This window comes from Malania oleifera, chromosome 3, assembly GCF_029873635.1.
Source record: "Malania oleifera isolate guangnan ecotype guangnan chromosome 3, ASM2987363v1, whole genome shotgun sequence".
NCBI lineage: Eukaryota > Viridiplantae > Streptophyta > Magnoliopsida > Santalales > Ximeniaceae > Malania > Malania oleifera.
The window spans coordinates 22,833,351-22,851,058 of record NC_080419.1 but is presented as its reverse complement, the minus strand read 5'-3'; positions in this window follow the sequence as shown (position 1 = coordinate 22,851,058).

Below are 17,708 nucleotides of genomic sequence, written 5' to 3'. Positions count from 1 at the left end.
ATCAGACGCTGAATTGATGATCTGAGGCCACCACGACGCTCCTGGAAAAGTTCTCTCCAAGTTTACCAGGGTGGAATGTCGGTGGGATCGAGTTGAATTTCTTCCCAGAGTTAGGGTAAGGCCTTTTATTCAGTTTTTTGCCTTCTGGCAGTTATAGGAAATGACGGAGACAAAGAAATAATGATGTTTTGTTCAGGAAAATGTTGTTTTCAGGGTATTGAGTAGAAAGCCCTGTGGGTGTTGGACCAATGTACCATAATGGCTTTCCAGTAGTCAGGTAAGGAGAACATGCTATGTTAGGAAACTTCATTATGATTTCAGTACAAAATATAGGTTGTTATCAAATTATAATTCATATTATATATATATATATATATATATATATATATATATATATAGTTTCCAGAACCTAATAATATTAATATTTATTTGTGTGGCTTGAGTTGATAATAGAACAGTACTATATTTATAAAATTTGTGAATACCATGTCTATGGTTATTAACAGAAATACCATATTATTTGCATGTTATAGAATAATGAATTTTTCAGTGTATAGTATACTAAGAAATATGTATTTTCAGTAATCTTAGAATAACATGTTTTTCAGTACCATAATGCCCCGATATACAGATATTCAGACAGCAGTTCAGTTATACTGAAATCAGATTTTCAGTCAGTTATTTAGAATTTCAAATAAATTTTATGGGGTTATGGATGTTTTAGAAACCACAGTAAAAACAGTATATTACAGATATCAGTTACCTATATAGTATCAGACCCTGATGGATCAGACAGCAGAGCACGGTACCGTAGCTACAGATATTCAGTTCAGAGTGCAACCACTTTACTCAGGTAGTAAGTGGTATGAGGTTGATCGTGCCCACATTGGGACAGGCTCTCCATCAAATATGGATTGAGGGGGCTGATCAAACTGTCGGAGTTCAGTTGACTTACCCTGGTAAGCCAGCCAGGATAGGTCCTGCCTTCAGGCTGCACAACCCTATCGTGAGGGGTTAAATCATGACATACAGTCATCCAAGAAAATTTCTCAGATATTATAAGTACTATCAAACTTTTAGAAATAGTAGTGTTAATATGAAAAATATTTTCATACAAATTGGCATGTTCAGTTATGTAGTTAATGGTTTTATTATACGTTATGTAATATCAGCATTTTTAGATTCAATTATTCATATTACTCTTAAATCATATTATTTTTACCAAACTATAGCTCAATAGCCACACCCTAGTAATAGCATGTTTCGTCTTACTGAGCGTTGGCTCATCCCAGTGTTGAATTGTTTTTCAGGTGAACCAACTAGGCAAGCAGAGCAGACTCGCAAGTAGAGGGGCTATTGTACTGCCCTTTTTTAGAGTGAGTAATATTTTTTGGTGGCATGTTTTGGTAAACTCTTGGTATCTGTAAGGGTAGTTTTCGAGAGAACAACAATGTTTGTATATGGTGGGATGATTTGACACTCTGGTATTATATTATGTGTGGATTTATTTTATATGATTAGCTTTTCGCTGTTTAAGTTAATGATTTGATATTATAATAGGGGAAAAGATTTTATTTTATTAGCAAGTCGTTTCAAGATATGCACTCAATTACGTGCAATCACATACACCACCAATATGATAAAATGAAGTAAGCTCAATATGGTTTAATATGTACTCTCAAATAAATATTTGCTATCGATGTAATCAGTACTTGAGAGTGCAATCACTATAATCTTTGTATCACAAGATGTATTCAATCATAGTGCTCAAACAAATATATTAGCCAAACAACATATATATATATATATATATATATATATATATATATTTATTTCAATCAGCAGATTTTCTCAATCGTATGATACTCAAGTAATGTATATGTTTGGTTTGCAAAAAGAGTTTAATATTTGTATTCAACGAATAATATAAATCAATGAATATTGCAACAAAGATTTTTATCACACAAGCAGATATCTCTTCAAAGATTTATCAAGATGATACACACTAGATATTTGAAAGTAATTTGAAAAGAATTTTTGCAATCAAAATCAAATACAAATTTCACGAGATATTGTAATGACGATGCAATAATCAGAAACTCCAATGAAGTCTTCTTAGGAATGATGGTCCCCTAAGAATACTTAAGGTTTTGCTCTCAAGAAAAATCGAATTAATCAAGCACAACACAAAGGAGAGCAAACCTATAGAGCAATCAAACACTCAAATCCAACTTACAAAATATTTTTGGCAATGAGAGAAGGTAAGTATGAGTGTATGGAGCTTAGAAATGAGTATTATGGATTTTGGGAATTTCAAAGAATTTCTCCTAATCAAGATTGCTAATCTTATGCTAATTATTCCAAATGAGGGGGTATTTATAGACGTCCCCTGAAATATAACTGTTAAGGACATTGGTGGAATAATTAGAAAAGTTTTAATTATATTTAATTACTTTAACCTCGTTTAACTGAGTTAACCACGGTAAAAAAATAAGTTTAACCCGAGAGCACCGGTCGACCAGGACAAGTTCGATCGACCAGAGTTCTTGGAGTTCGGTCGACTAGGCTAAAAATGAACTGCCCGTTCGGTCGATCGGACATGTATGTTCGAGGGCAATTTTTCCACATTTGCGAGGTTCGGTCAACCAGGGTCATTTTGAACTAAACTGGTCGGTCGACCAGACCATTGGGCTCCCACACGTGGGAACTCGGTCTACCAGGTTGGTAGTATACAATTTTCTTTCGGTCGACCAGGAGGTCAAAATGTTGACTTCCTAAGAGGTTCGGTCGACCAAGTCCAAATGAACTACATAGTTCGGTCGATCGAACTGTGGTCAACTTGTTGACCCAGTCCGAGTTTGGTCGACGGGGGCTAGAATGAACTACATAGGTTGGTCGACCGAGTTGTGGTCAACTAGTTGACCCATACTAGGTTCGGTCAATTGGAGCCAAAATAAGCGTGAAGAGCCAGTCAACCGAAGGTGCACATTTTGTGCATTTCGGTCCTGTTTCATCCAACAATGACCCTATTCAAGTGCCTAACACATACAAGTGAGTGTCCTAGGGTAATTTCTAGGTCCTTTTTGAAGACACCAAAAAAATCTGGCATCGTTCGGTCAACCGAAGGGTAATCCCAAAGGTCATTTTCATTTTGAACTTACCTATCGTATTATGCAGGTGATGCATGCAATTATTACAATCAAAGCCCTATTTACTATTATAGACCCTTTGCATAAATGAAATACATTACAACACATATATTGGGTCTTCAACTTCAATCTTTTCTTTGTGCCATCATTATGATTTGCCAATTTAAACCTGCACATGAACTAGATAGTCATTAAATGTCTAAGTATTTGTCATAATCAAAACAGGGTATGACCTATAAGGTCAACACTTACTAGTTCCTAAATCATAATCAGCCTCTTACAGATATACTAAATAATCATCAGAAATAGCTAGTTTCCTTACTTTTTGAGATCTCCTTAATGTTATTATTGTTGTTCAATGTTATCATGCCTTCTGACAACTAAAGGAACAACAATGTCTGTTAAAGGTCAAGATATCAGTATAGAAACCTGAATTTCTTTAATGACCACATTTCATGATATATCACTCCCACTGATTTCACCATTTTCAAGGAACTTTGCATTGCCAGATTCAACTATTCTCAAACTATGATTAGGATAGTAAAACCTATATCCTTAAGACTTTTTTGGGTATCCAATAAAATACCCACTCACAGTCCTTGAATCCAATTTCCTTTCATTTGGATTATAGACTCTAATCTTTGCTGGACAACCCCAAACATGAAAGTGCCTTAAACTCGGTTTCCTTCCCTTCTAAAGTTCAAAAGGAGTTTTCTGAATTGCCTTACTAGGAACCCGATTTAGCACATACACTGCTGTTTTAAGGGCTTCCATTCATAATGAAATGGGTACTAAGAAATTACTCAACATACTCCTAACCATTTCTATACGAGTACGATTCCGCCTTACAGCCACGCCATTCTATTGAGGTGTACCACGCATTGTGTATTGAGCACAAATACCATGCTATTCTAGAAATTTAGCAAATGGTCCTGGACAGTGTTTTATGTCATCATACCTACCATAATACTCACCACCTCTGTCAAATCTAATGATTTTCACTTTCTATTGACCTTATAGGTCACGCCTGATTTTGATAATGACAAATACCTATTGTATTTGATGCATGCTTGAGTGTACAGGTATTCTAATTGACAGATCATAATGATAACACAAAGAGGAATTAAAGCTGAAGACCCAATATATGTTGTATTTTATTTCATTATTATTTAAAGGGGCTTGGTTGGTAATAATCACACGCATCACCAGCATGAATTGATAAGTAAGCTCAAACTAAAAAGAACGTAGAAATGACCTTAGGACACTCGCTCATGCATATATATGTATGGTCATTTGAATAGGGTGTTTGCACAAATTGAAAAGAACCGAAATGTATGAAAATTACATGTTCGGTCGACCGTACTTGTTAGTACAAAATCATCCCAGTCAACCAAACCGGGACCTGGTCAACAGATTGACCACAGTTCGGTCGACCGAACTTACCTAGTTCATTTATATCCGGTCGACCAAACTCCCTAGGAGTCAACATATTGACCATCTAGTCGATCGTGCCAAAATTGCATGCTAACTACCTGGTTGACCGAGTTCCCATGTGTGGAACTCAACTGTCTGGTCGACCGAACTATCTAGTTCAAATGTTTCCCAGTCGATCGAACCGCGCCAAATGAAAAAAAAATTGCCCTTTGACTTACATGTCAGGTCGACCAAACTTGCAGTTCATTTCCTACCCGGTCGATCGAACCTTAAGCAACTCAGTCAACCGAACTTCCTTCGGTCGACCGATGCTCTCGGGTTGCCCCAAATATTTTACCGTGGTTAATTTTAAATGGGGTTAGTTTAATTAAATAATATTAAAACTTATATAATAATTCCATCTGTGTCCTTAACAGCCATAATCAGGGGAAAGTCTATATATACCCCTTCATTTGGAATGATTAAAACAAGATTAGTAAACTCGATTAGTGAATTTTCTCTCAATTCCAAAATTTCTATTACTCACCTCTAAGCTCCCTACACTCATTCTTACCTTGTCATATTGCCAAAAATCCTTTTGTAAGTCTGATTTTAGTGTTGTTGTTCTATAAGGGTTGCTCTCTCAAGATTGTGATTGTTTGAAATTATTTTATTTAAGAGTTAAACCTCAAGTGTTCTTAGGGGACTTTATTAATAAGTCTTTCCTAAGAAGACTTCGTTTGAACTTCTGAGTATTGGACAATCATTGCAATATCTTAAGAAGTTCGTATTTGATTTTGGTTGCTTAAATACTTTCAAATCATTTTCAAATATCTAGTGTGTTTCATTATAATAAATCTTTGAAGAGATATTTGATTATATGTTAAAGATCTTTATTGCAATATTCCTTGAGTGATATTATTTTTTAACACAAAGATCAAACTCGTTTCTACAAACAAAATCTATACTTCTCTTGAGGATTATGTATTGAGAAATAACATTTGTTGAGATATTTAAGGTGTTACTAATATCTTTGTTTGAGTATTTAGATTGGACACATTTTGTGATACAAAGATCATATTGTTCGCACTCTCACGCACTGATTACAACGATTGTATAAATATTTGAGAGTAGATATCTTAGACCACATTAAGCTTACTTCATTATATCATTTGGTGGTGTATGTGATTGCTTAGATTAGGTACACATCTGTTTTACATGAAAGCATAATCACTGTACCAATTTCATTGTTGTGAAATTACTGAGTGTTTCCAAGCGTGGCCTGAGGGGACGGTAATCCAGTCCGGTAAGGATTTATCGTAAAGGTTGAGGTCAACCCTGTGATAATTGACCTAGTTTGTTTAGGTGTCACTCCACCCGTTTAAGTGAGCAAGTATAGTGGTAATCTTTGTACTTATTAATCAAGGCGGGGACGTAGACAATTTGACGAACCTCAATAAAATTTCTACATGTCCTTTCCCTTATTGCTTTCTGGTGCATGTGTAGTTAATTACATTGCATTATTTAATTTTTAGTACATATTATAATTGATTTGCTTTACTTGCACTAGATTGATCATAGAGTTGTGAATATACTGCCGTTAGGATACTCACCTCGGGCATAAATTTTAAAAGTACCAATTCACCCCCCTCTTGGGATCACGATAAAGCTAACCATTGGTATTAGAGCCACGTAGCATAGACTAGTAGTTATTTTACAAAAGATCTCATATGACTCATAGCTCCATGACCCCTTTCCTTGAGGGACCATCTTCCACACGACCTCCGGTTTTCAGTGGTGTAAATTACACCTTCTGGAAACAGAGGATGTGTATCTACTTTCAAAATACTGATTGGAAGGTGTGGAGGATCGTCTCTAAGGGAAATTATGTTCCTATGAAAACAGAGGGTGCAACTAGAGTTCCTAAAACTGAGGATGAATATGATGATGATGACATGAAAGCTGTTAGTTTGAATGCCACTGCTATGAACATTTTGTATTGTAGTCTTGATGTAAATGAATTCAACAGAATTATGGCATGTTCTACTACAAAAGAAATCTGGGACAAGTTAAAGGTCACATATGAGGGTACTAGGGATGTGAAAGATAATAGGATAGATATGTTGACTAGTGAGTATGAGGCCTTTAGGATGAATGTAAGTGAGTCCATTCAGAGCATGTACACTAGATTCACACACATCATTAACTCACTGCATGCATTAGGAAAGACATATCCCACATATGAGATGATTAGGAAGATCCTTAGAGGCTCTCCTTCTGTTTGGTAAGCCAAGGCTACGGCCATTGCTAAGGGTAGAGACCTTAAGGCCATGACTCTAGAAGAATTGATAGGTTCCCTGATCACCTATGAATTAACTATAAATGAGAGAGTAAATGAACAGAATAGGTCAAAGAAAGTGACTACATTGAAAACCTCCACTAACTCATCTAGTGAATGCAGCGAACCTGACACTGATGATGATATGGTTATGCTTACTAAAAAATTTAGCAGATTCTTCAGGAAGAATAGAAAACCATACAAAAAATATAGGGAGTCTACATCTGAGAAGGGAGAGTCTAGAAAAAGAAAAGAAAAATCAAATGCTCCTATATGTTACAATTGCAACAAAATTGGGCACATCAAGTCGAACTGCCCACTACTGAAAAAGGAGGCTAAAAAAAAAGAAGAAAGCCATGAAGGCAGGCACCTCATGGGATAAATTAAGCAACAGTGACTTAGAATCAGACCACAGTGACTTAGAGGTTGCTAATCTGTGCTTGATGGCACACAGTGATGAGGTGTCGTCTTCTTGTTCATTGTCTTCATATTATTCATTTGATGATTGTGATTTTGACTGCAAGCCTATGTTTAGAGAATTGCAATGTGAATATATTCGTGTATCCAAACTATTGAGTAAAATGACCAAAGAAAATGATGATTTGAAAAAGTAATGTGAAAATTGGTCAAAACTATTTGGTATTGCAAAAACCTCTCATGCTTCGATTTTAAAAGAAAAAGATGTGACCATTGCTGAGCTTGAGAGGAAATTGGAGGATAGCTCCAAAATTATTTTTAAATTCACTGAGGGCAAATGCAATTTTGAAAAACTACTTGGTGCCCAAAGAAATTATTTAAGTAAAGAGAGTCTAAGTTTTAATGGTGTTGAAAATGTTAGACTACATGAACTTTACATGAGACATTTCACGCATGAATCAAAATCTCAAGTCCCTCCTAAAGATCCTAAGTGTAGAATGAAATATTTTAAATGCAAACAAATTGGTCATATTCAATTTGATTGTCCACTTAGGAACAAGCATGAGAAAATTAGGAAAGCTTGGGTAGTTAAGGGTGATCCCGTGGACCCAACAAAATTTGGAGACCAGCATCAGTTACTTAGTCTATTTTCCAAGTGTGTTTGAGATCGTCCTCCTCCAAGGACAGGTGGTACCTGGATAGCGGGTGCTCACAAAACATGACCGGCGATAAGGGAAAATTCGCATCAATCATTCCCAAGGATGGAGTACATGTGACATTCAGCGACAATGCAAAAGGACACATCATCGGGGTAAGTAAGGTTGGTAAGGATTATTCCCTTACTATTGATAATATTTTATTGGTTGATGGGCTGAAGCATAATTTACTAAGCATAAGTCAATTGTGTGATAAGGGATATAAGGTATCATTTGAAAATGATAAATGCATAGTTGAAAATAAATCAGAACACAAAGTGTTTTTTACTGCCGATCGCCATGAAAATGTTTATACTACTTCTTTTGATAACTTAACTTCACAACAAGTAACTTGTTTTTCTGCTGTAAATGAAGTTAGTCGGTTATGGCATAAGCGCTTAGGACACACTAGCATAGACTTGTTGTCAAAACTTGTTAGATAAGAATTAGTAAAAGGCTTGCCTAAAATGTCATTTGTGAAAGATAAAATTTGTGATGCATGTCAAATGGGTAAGCAAACAAAATCTAGTTTTAAGAAAAAAAAATTCATATCTACCACTAGACCGCTTGAAATGCTTCACTTGGATTTGTTTGGTCCTAATTCTGTGCAAAGTCCTTGTGGTAAATCATATGCTTTTGTAATTGTAGATGGCTTTTCTAGGCTCACATGGGTGTTATTTCTTGCACATAAAAATAAATCATGTGAGCAGTTTACCAAGCTTTGTAGAAGAATTCAAAATGAAAAGGGATATAAGATAACTCATATAAGAAGTGATAGAGGCACTAAATTTAAGAATGAGAGCATAGAAAATTATTGTGACTTAGAGGGCATATCACATAACTTTTCTGCACCTAGGACACCTCAATAGAACAAGGTGGTAGAAAGAAAGAATGGGTCATTACAAGAAATGAGTAGAACTATGCTGAATGAACATAACTTACCTAAACATTTTTGAGTCGAGACCATAAATACTTCTTGTTATGTCATGAATAGGGTTTTGATTAGACCATCAATTAATAAAACCCCTAATGAATTGAGGAACAACCATAAACCTAATATTTCATATTTTCATGTTTTTGGTTGTAAATGCTTTGTGCTTAGGGATAATGAATATTTAGGAAAATTTGATTCTAAATCTAATGAAAACATTTTCCTAGGCTATGCTCTTAATAGTAAAGCATATAGGGTTTTCAATAAAAGAACATTGACTGTCATTGAATCTATCCATGTTGTGTTTAATGAATCTAATCCATTTTCTAAGAAAAATGATGAAAATGATATTGATATTAGGAAATGCGTAGATAAATTGTCTATTAAAAACAATGCAAGTGAAAATTCAAAAGTAAATGATAAATCATCTGAAGATAATAATAATAATGAAAATGAAATTCAGGAGTTGTCTAGAGATTGGAAGTTTATTAGGAACCATCTTATAAATCAAATCATAGGTGAACCATCTCGTATCGTAGCCACAAGATCCTCCTTGAAAAACCTAGTGAGTCATTCTACTTTCTTGTCCCAAGAAGAACCTAAAAATTTTAAAGAAGTTATAGAAGATGAGTTTTGGGTGATGTCCATGCAAGAAGAACTTAATCAATTTGAAAGAAGCAAAGTGTGGACCATTGTTCCGAGACCTAATGATCATACAATTATTGGAACCAAACGGGTATATAGAAATAAGAAAGATGAGAATGGGGTAGTAACTAGGAATAAAGTTAGACTAGTTGCCCAAGGTTATAATCAGGGGGAGGAGATTGACTTTGATGAAACACATGCTCCTGTTGCTAGGTTAGAAGTCATTCATATGCTACTTGCTTATACCGCTTTTAAAAATTTTAAATTATTTCAAATGGATGTTAAAAGCACTTTTCTAAATGGTTATATTAATGAAGAAGTATATGTAGAACAACCACCCAGTTTTGAAAATCATAAGTATCCAGATCATGTTTACCGGTTGTCTAAGGCCTTGTATGGATTGAAACAAGCTTCTAGAGTTTGGTATGAGAGGCTTAGTGGTTTTCTACTAGAAAATGGGTTTACCTATGGTAAGATTGACATTACACTCTACATCAAATCCAAAAATGATGATATGCTCCTTGTTCAAATTTATGTGAACGATATCATTTTTGGAGTCACTAATGATAAGTTGTGTAATGAGTTTACCAAATGTATGCAAAGTGAATTTGAAATGAACATGATGGGTGAACTTAGTTTCTTCTTATGGCTACAAATTAAACAAGCTAAGTATGGAACTTTCATATGTCAATCTAAATATATCAGGGAATTGCTAAAAAAATTTAATATGGAAGATTGTAAAATTCTTGGTACCCCTATGAATTCTTCCATTAAACTAGATAAAGATGAGCAAGGGATCCCTGTTGACGTGAAATTGTATCGTGGCATGAGTGGGAGTCTCCTATATCTCACTGCTAGTAGGCTTGATATTATGTTTAGTGTTTGTATATGTGCTAGGTTTCAGGCTACTCCTAAGGAATCCCATCTAAAAGCGGTTAAACGAATCCTTAGGTATCTAGTTGGAACTATAGAGTTAGGTTTATGGTACCCTAAGCATACTACCTTTGAGATTGTGAGTTATACTGATGCTAACTTTGTCGGTAGTAAGGTTGATAGAAAGAGTACTAACGGCACTTGTCACTATTTAGGACAATCTCTTGTTTCTTGGTTCTCCAAGAAACAGAACTCAATTGCCTTATCCACAAACGAAGCAGAATATATTGTGGTTGGAAGTTGTTGTGCTCAAACTCTTTATATGAAACAACAACTTATGGATTTTGGATTGCACTACGATACAATACCGATTAAATGTGATAATACTAGTGCAATCAACATTTCTAAAAATCCTATCTCACATTCACGAACTAAACACATTGAGATTAGACATCATTTCCTTTGTGATCATGTGCGTAATGGAGATGTAGCTCTTGAGTTTGTATGCACTAATGAGCAGTGGGCGGACATCTTCACTAAACTACTTCTAGAAAATAGGTTCATACAAATTAGATGTGAATTAGTTCTAATGCATAGTAGAGGTGTTTCCTAGATATTTCACAGTTTGCATAAATTCAGGGGGAGCTTTCAAATAAATTTTAAAAGTCTATCTAATATAACTATTGATATCTTTTAGTGGATTAGACTTTGTGAACATTGATTGTTGTTTGTAATGCATACTTCTCACATCTACAGCATGATAATAATGGACTTTATGTTTTATTGCTTTAATCATACTGGAATTGTTTGAGTTGTTGTGGATAAATTGTTAGGTTTTATAAACTCAAATAGGCCATTATTTATACAGGATTTTTTTTGGAAAGTCCTATTTTCAAACGGCACTCTGCCAAAATTTTTTCAAAATTTTCCAAAACTTATAATGTATAAAATTGAATGTTGACCCATTGCCTAGAGCTATATTTTTTATGGCCCTTTTTGCTGTTGCCAAAAGGGGGAGATGAAGAGAGGCAAAATTATTGGGTTAAAATTAGGTTTTATTTAATGCATATTGTTAGGGGGAGTCTTCTAAGACTAAACCCATATTTTTGCTTGATGTATTTGCCATCATCAAAAAGGGAGAGAATGTTGACCTTATAGGTCATGCCTGGTTTTGATAATGACAAATACGTATTGTATTTGATGCATGCTTGAGTTTATGTGCAAGTATTCTAATTGAAAGATCATAATGATAGCACAAAGAGGAATTGAAGCTGAAGACCCAATATACGTTGTATTTTATTTCATTATTATTTAAAAGGTCTGTAATAGTAAATAGGGCTTGACTTGTAATAATCACACGCATCACCTGCATGAATTGATAAGTAAGCTCAAACTAAAAAGAACCTAGAAATGACTTTAGGACACTCACTCATGCATATATATGTATGGTCATTTGAATAGGGTGTTTGCACAAATTGAAAAGAACCGAAATGTATGAAAATTACATGTTCGGTCGATCGTACTTGTTAGTACAAAATCATCCCCGGTCGACCAAATCGGGACCAATTCAATAGATTGACCACAGTTCGATCGACTGAACTTGCCTAGTTCATTTATACCCGGTCGACCGAACTCCCTAGGAGTCAACATATTGACAATCTGGTCGACCGTGCCAAAATTGCATGCTAACTACCTGGTCGACCGAGTTCCCAGGTGTGGAACTCAACTGTCTGGTCGACTGAGCTATCTAGTTCAAATGGTTCCCGGTTGACCGAACCGCTCCAAATGAAAAAAATCGCCCTTTTACTTACATGTCCAGTCGACCGAACTTGTAGTTCATTTCCTACCCAATCAACCAAACCTTAAGCAACTCGGTCAACCGAACTTCCTTCGGTCGACCAGTGCTCTCGGGTTGCCCAAAATATTTTACAGTGGTTAATATTTTTAAACGAGGTTAATTAATTAAATAATATTAAAATTTTACAATAATTCCATTTGTGTCCTTAACGGCCATAATCAGGGGAAATTCTATATATGCTCCTTCATTTGGAATGATTAGAACAAGATTAGAAAACTCAATTAGTGAATTTTCTCTCAATTCCAAAATTTCTATTACTCACCCCTAAGCTCCCTACACTCATTCTCACCTTGTCATATTGCCAAAAATCCTTTTGTAAGTTTGATTTGAGTGTTGTTGTTCTATAAGGGTTGCTCTCTTAAGATTGTGATTGTTTGAAATTGTTTTATTTGAGAGCTAAGCCTCAAGTGTTCTTAGGGAACTTTATTAATAAGTCTTTCCTAAGAAGACTTTGTTTGAACTTTTGAGTATTGCACAATCATTGCAATATCTTAAGAAGTTCGTATTTGATTTTGGTTGCTTAAATACTTTTAAATCATTTTTAAATATCTAGTGTGTTTCATTCTAAGAAATCTTTGAAGAGATATTTGATTATGTGTTAAAGTTTTTGTTGCAATATTCCTTGAGTGATATTATTTTTGAACACAAAGATCAAACTCGTTTCTGCAAACAAAATCTATACTTCTCTTGAGGATTATGTATTGAGAAATATCATTTGTTGAGATATTTGAGGTGTTGTTGATATCTTTGTTTGAGCATTTAGATTGAACACATTTTGTGATACAAAGATCATATTGTTCGCACTCTCATGGACTGATTACAACAATTGTATAAATATTTGAGAGTAGATATCTTAGACCACATTGAGCTTACTTCATTATATCATTTGGTGGTGTATATGATTGCTTAGATTGGGTACACATATGCTTTACATGAAAGCATAATCAATGTACCAATTTCATTGTTGTGAAATTATTGAGTGTTTCCAGGCGTGGCTTGAGGGGGCTGTAATACAGCCCGGTAAGGATTGGTTGTAAAGGTTGAGGTCAACCCTGTGATAATTGACCTGATTTGTTTAGGTGTCGCTCCACTCGTTTAAGTGAGCAAGTATAGTAGTAATCCTTGTGATTGTTAACCAACCCCACATAGGCAATTTGCCGAATCTCGATAACATTTCTACGTGTCACTTTCCCTTACTACTTTCTGGTGCATGTGTAGTTAATTAAATTGCATTATTTAATTTCTGGTACATATTATAATTGATTTACTTTACTTGCACTAGATTGATCATAGGGTTGTGAATATACTGTTGTTAGAATACTCACCTAGGGCATAAATTTTAAAAGTAATTTTTCACCCCCCCCCCCCTCTTGGGATCACCGTAAAGCTAACACTTTCCTATCTAATTGTCACTCCACTTCAACAACATATGCCTTTAAAGCATCGATTGCCTGATACTTTTTATGCAACAAATAGATATAGTCATATCGTGAAAAATCATCAAGAAAGGTGATAAAATACTTTTCTCCATCTAAAGATGGTGAGTCAAAAGGCCCACATACATCAGTATGAACAATTTTCAGTAGATTCTTACTTCTTATGGCTCCTTTCTTTGTATGTTTAGTTTGCTTTCCTTTAATACAATTAATACATACATCGAAATCAGTAAAATCAAGGTTCGTGAGAACCCCATCCTTTACCAATCTCTCCATTCTTTCCCTGGATATATGACCCAGTCTTTTATGCCACAAGAAAGAGGAATTCTCATTTATTCTACTACACTTAGTTCCAATATTATGATGCAGAGTGAGGAGTGTTTCAGCAAACTTTTCATTAAGATTAAATTTATACAACCCCTCATACAAAATACCAGAGCCAACACATAAGTCACCTTTCATAAGACAAGAACCTATATGTTCAAAATACAAACCATAACCGTCATTATCTAATCTGGACATGGAAATTAAGTTCCTAGAAATATTTGAAACATAAAAAGTATCAAACAAGTCTAAACAATGACCCGATTCAAGATACAACAGATTAGTTCCAACACCCATAATAGGCACTTGATTTTCATTCCCCAAGACTATCATGTGTTCATTTTCCTTTACGCTCTAGATCATAAGGTATCCCTGCATCGAATTGGAAACATGAACAGTAGAACCAAATTCAATCCACCAAGTGTTAGAAGGAACTTGTGTCATGTTTGATTCAAAATATACATAAGCTAAAAGCTTACCTTTCTTTTTAAACCATGCTTTACGTTTTGGGCAACTTTTTTTATAATGCCCATAGCCACAACAAAAGTAACACTTGGGACCATAATGTTCCTTCCTTCAAGCCTCACCACCAAACGAAGTACTCGCCATCTTTAATGGATCTCTCTTTAAACCTTTCTTTGTTTTCTTCCTTTACTTCTAGCTGCGCGACTCATGACATTTACTAAATGTTGTCCCTGTTGTTTAAGTCTTGCCTCTTCTTCAATTAACATGCTTGCCAATTCATTCACATTCCATTTTTCTTTAATTGTGTTATAGTGAATCTAAAAAGGCCCGTACTGTCGAGGCAAAGAGCTCAAAATAAACTAAATAGGGAAGTTTTCATTAACATTCATTCCCAAAGTATTAAGTCTAGTAGCCAGATTAGTCATTTCTAGGATATGTTCATTTATTCCTTTGTAGCCATCAAATTTCATTGTGGTCAGTTCAGCCATCAACCTTCCTGCAAGGGACTTATCAGCTGAATGAAATCTATCCTCCACTACCTTAAGATATTCCTTTGCGTTATCTAGTTGAGAGAGTGTTGATTTAATATTATTTTCTATACACATTCGCATAAGCATCATACTTAATTTGTTCGACCTTTCCCATGACTTAAACAAAGCTCGCTATTCTAAACTGCTGGTTTTAGTAATAGCAGCCGGTTTATCCATTCGCAGAGCTAAGTCCAGATCCAGAACACCAAGGTGAAATTGAATCTGCTCATTCCAGTCAGAGAAATTTGTCCCATTGAAGATCGGAACAGAAGAAGCCAGCGAATGCAATGAAACAGGAACAGACACTGCAATAACACAAAATGCTCACTACATCAATGCTTTGAGTTTAGAACATTTCATTAGTAAATTGAGTTCAATATTTGGATCAACTTATGCAATATAATAATCCTTACACTTACTGGTAATTTTCATTCATCCAGACATAATTGATAACTTTATAAAGTTTGATTGGTCTGTCACCTTTGGGCAGGCATCCCAATCTCATTATCATTCTTCAATTATCCTGATTTATTCAATGATTATCTGAAAGTTGGTGCACCTTTGGGCCAGCCATAATATTCAAATAAACATTCTGTTATTATTCTTTGCCATATTATATTTCAATTAACGTTTACAACTTTTCTCAGCAAGATCACTTTGGTGACAACATGCTAACCATAATAGAAGCATTGATTGATTCCTTATTCAACAAAATTTATCCATAATTTACAGCAGATAATCAATTCCCTAATATAAGAATTTTACTAACTTACTTTCATGTAAAATTATCTAACTTATGCATGCCTAACATGTGAGTGTTCCATTATTAATCAAGTTATAATAAAATTATTTGCATGCATATCATTCAGCAACCCTACTTTAATATCACTATACAGGGGAAAACCGTCAACGGTCCACATGTAAGAAAATTTTGAGACCAACAAAAATTTCATAAATCCATCAAATATCACATATATTTTCAGGAATCATTTATTATATGAATTCTTTAATTCGATTCCAGAAAATATCATGAACACAAATTTTCACACGAACCTATAATAAGATTGTAAGGGGTTAAAAGAAACGATCTTTATCATGAAAGGAAGATCATGATAATTTCAACCTTCGCTCTGATACCACGTGTAAGAAAATTTTTAGATGCTATTATTTTTTTTTAGGAAAAATTTCATAAATATACTGCAGTCAAGGATCTTCAATTATCATGATCTTCACATCAATAACCTTTATGCGAAAAATAAATAAATCATAAACTATAAACTTCACATACCAGAATCGGCCGTATCGAACCTATCTAGAAGAACACCCGGAGATTCTGAAGAAATCGTTTCTTCCACTTTTCCTCTTTCTCTTTCCTTCTTTCACCAGATCTATGAGATCTCTTGATAATTAGAGAAGTAGAGGTAAAGAGAGGACAATTCCTTTCTTCCTATCTTTTCTTTGTAGCTAACATCACCATGTAGCTAACCCTTAGGGCTTATGAGCTTAGTTTTTCCTTTCTCTTCTTTAGCTCTCTTTTTCTACACTTAGAGCTTAGCTTGATGTATAGTGTGCCTTTATAACTACTCCCCATAATAGTAGCTAATATTTTATATATATACATATATTTATGTATAAGAATCTCTTCAAATTTCCACCATTAATTTCTCATATTAAATAAACTAACCTTTTAGTTAACTCATGCAACCATTAATTCATATCCTTATCATATGGGACACATACCCTACATGTGGGACTTATATCATTCATGTGGGACATATCCTTTGGGATATAAATCCTACATAAAATGTAGCACATAGAATTAAAACAAACTGGGTAAAATGGAGGAATGTGTCACGTGTATTGTGTGACCATAGAATACCCTTAAAATTAAAATGAAAGTTTTATTAAATGGTTATAAGATCAATAATGTTTTATGGTTTAAAATGTTGAATAACTAAAAAACATATATAAAAAATAAAAGTTGTTGAGATACGAATGTTAAGGTGGATGAGCGGTTTAACATTAAATGATAAAGTAAGAAATACGCATATGCGTAATAATTTAGACATAATACCAATTAAAATCAAGATAAGAGAGGAACTGCTTAGATGGTTTGAGCATTTAAAACGCAAACCTGGTAGAGCACCTGTGAGCAGGAGTGAGTTAATTATTGTATTTGACATGAAAAAGAATGGAGGCAGACTTCAAATAACTTGGAATGAGGTAGTGAAAAAGGATTTAATAGCTTTTAATCTAATAGAAGAAAATGATTTTAATCAAGTGAATTAGCGGAAAAAGATTTATGTAACCGATCTCACCTAATAGGACATAAGGCTTTTCATTGCCACTGTTCTTGTTGTTGTATTTAATTAATTATTCAAAAAAGTTATAATTGATTAATTTAGTTTTATTTTATTTTTAAAATCAAAATCACAATAAGTTATTATTGAAGTTTTATAAATAAGGACCTTATTTAGCTTTTAAATATGTAATTTACAAATGCTATTTTACTGATAAATCAAATTTCAATTTATAGCAGGTTTTTTATTAATTTATAGAAATCCTTTCCTGAAAAGAAAAAGGGTTCATCCCTACCTCTCACCCCTTATTCATACATTAAATTAACATTGGATT